Here is a 3199-nt window from a genome sequence, read left to right as displayed (position 1 = left end):
GTTAAATATATTTATTTAATTATTTTAGTTTGACAGATTAAAATTAAATTTTAAAATGAAAAAGATTAAAAAATGATTGATTGGAAAGGAAGAAAGGGATTAGGGGGTGATTAAAGAGAGACAAGATGTCGGGTGATGATTAAAAGTGCCCCCACGAGTGCGTGCTAGCTGTCCCACGTGTCCCCTGGCGTTGTGCACTTACCTAACGCCACTACCCGACAAAACCACCCATCATCATTATTCATCCCTCTCTTCCCCGTACGAGGCGAGCCCTCACTCTCATTCTCCCCATGTGATTTTCACGTGAACTAGGTCCCCTCCCCCTCCTCTTCTCTCTCCTCTCATTATTCCCTCTATTTCCTACTCTTATTACCACCATCTATCTATTCATCATCTATTACCCAAATACTCCCTTTTTTTGTCACTATTTCATTTTGGTTGTTCTTAGAAATTAAAAAAGAAAAGGAAAGAACGAAAGAAAGATATTTGGGGGGGTGAAATACCATGCATGTCGTGTCATCAGGCACCCCAATAATTGGAAGTGATGGTTAAACGACAAAGCAAATAAGGGACCAGCTTGTCTTTGATTGGTCCGTACAGCATGTGAGTTGCACGTGAACCCCGGACCCTTTTGTTCGTTTCATTGGCATTGCTGTTTCCATATTGATGTAACGAAATGACCATGTTGCCCCTGTTTTTGTATGGTTCCTCTTTTTCAATCATTGGTCGTGGACAATTGGTGCTACAATTTCAGTTCTTTAACCTTGTCTCTCGGTGGGGCCCACAACTACAGGAACCTAGGGTTGATTAGACTTCACACCACACTTAGTCATGTCTTCATGGTAAAGAATCTCATTTTGGATCTTACATGTCTCTACTATTCAAACTACACCTGTCAGTTACTTCTGTCACAGACCAGTTAAATTATTGAATTCTGCAACTTTCCAATTCTATCCTTCCATTCCCTTGGGTAAACTAGACCTTCTTCTACTGCATCCAAGGTCGTATGTAGTACCTTTCAAATTATTATGGAATCTTCATGTTGATGCCATTGCCAACTGTATTGAATTTGCTAAATGACCCGGCTTCAACTTCAACCTCAAATAGCTGTGTACCTACGAATCCGCTGCTAAAGAAAGATTCACAAGTTGATAATTTTTTTTTCGTAAACTATACAAGTATATAATAATAAAATGATAAAATTTTTAAATAAATATATTAACAAAAATATTATTTACACACCAAAATTAATCATCATGTATTTATGTATAAATATACATGACAAAAAACACGTTGAATATCGTCAGATGTTACCGACAAATTTAGCACCAGATTTTCCGATGGTTACCAATGAAAATTCGTCCCTCGAATAAGTTACCGACTGATTTAAAATTACTTAACTAAATTCGACGGTAAATAGAGACGCAAAAATTAATTTTATTAGTACCGAATTTACTGTCGCATTTTCCATCAGAGAATTCCGGCGGTAACAAAAGTTAGTGAAATGCAGCATTTAGGCAGTGGCAAACACCTTACGTTGGATTTTTCCACTGGTAAACCCGATGGTAAATTTGGAATAAAATTCAATCGCGAAATCCTTCCCCCTCATTTCTGCAAAACTTCTGTCTCTTCTCTTCTTCTCTCTCTCGTCTCTCTCCCTCTGCTCTATTGAAAAAGGTTGAGCCGCCACCACCTGGAGCTGCCATTGCCGTCAGTAAGCCACATTATTGTCGTAGATTAGCACGTCGTTGTCACTACTGCTAGATTTTTTATGGAAAGTCTCCGCCGCGCCACCACTATTAGTGTCCCTTGCCATCGGAAGTTGTCACCTTGTCGCCGTCACCGTGGCTGAGATCCACCTCGCCAAATTTAAGGTTGTTGTCCATTTGTCCTTTTGGTTGTTTGTTATATTACCAAACCCTAATTTTACCACCATAGATTTTACTACCGCCTCCTGTCTCCACCATGCATCCACCATTTTGCATCTATCATCAGAGATATTTTTTCTTATAGTTTTTGTATTTGTTCAGATTTTTGTTTGTTTGTTTAGGATTTTGTTAGATATTTTATTAAATTATTGATTAAATTTTTTAATGAAGTTTGCAATTAGGGTTTGTTATACTAATTTAGTGTAATTAGAAAAACTAAATAATGTTAGGTTATATTGGGTATAATTTAGGGTTTGTTTTGAGTTGATGATGTTTTGGATGATTGTTAATTTTTTAAGTTTATTGTTGTTTGAGTTAATTATTTTCTGAGTTAATTAGTATTGATTTTGTTAATTCTCTGAGTTAATCTTAGCTTGTTAATTTTTTAAGTTAATTACTGACTTATTGTTGATTGTTTTTAATTTTATGAGTTTATTGTTGTGTGAGTTAATTATTTTTTGAGTTAATTAGTGTTGATTATTGTTAATTCTTTGAGTTAATCTTCGCTTGTTAATTTTCTAAGTTAATTATTGACTTATTGTTGATTGTTGTTAATTTTTAGAATTTATTGTTGTCTGAGTGAATTATTTTCTAAATTAATTTTGCTGAGTGAATTATTGTCAATTTTACTGAATTTGTTGCAATTTACTTATTTGAATATATGAACTTTGATTTGTTTGTTTAAATATAATTTGTGTGTTGATTATATTTATAGTTTGCAATTGAAGGTATATAGCTTGCTATTCCAGAAAATGCGCCTGTAAGCGATAGGTCTCCAGCGCTAGTAATTCTTTGTTTATAGATTAATGGTTTATGATGCAAAACCTCCAACTAAGTTTGTAAGTTACTAAAATTGTATAAGTTTAAATAAATATATCATTTTAGAGATATACATATGCATGTTAGTGAATTACTTAAAATTTTAATTTGTCATGATATGTTGATTTATTCTTTGTAAATTTGTCTCATTTATTTATAAATTGCACTCCCTTTGTATAATTAATTTGTCCCATTTGCAGATAAACATGAATTACTTATAATCTTAATTTATTCCGTTTGTATAATTAATTTTTTCTTTTAACATTTTATTGTCCAGAGAGTTTTAGCATTTTTTATACGAATTTATTTGTGAACTTTTAATAAAAAATTATAGACAAATTATTATGAAAATTGTAAAATTTTGAATTTGGTTAATTTAAAATTTTGAGTTTAAATATTTAAAATTTTATATTAAATTTTTAAATAAATAAAAAAAAAATAAATCTGATCAT

Source organism: Arachis ipaensis, chromosome B05 (assembly GCF_000816755.2).
Source record: "Arachis ipaensis cultivar K30076 chromosome B05, Araip1.1, whole genome shotgun sequence".
NCBI lineage: Eukaryota > Viridiplantae > Streptophyta > Magnoliopsida > Fabales > Fabaceae > Arachis > Arachis ipaensis.
Note: the sequence above shows the minus strand (reverse complement) of the source record.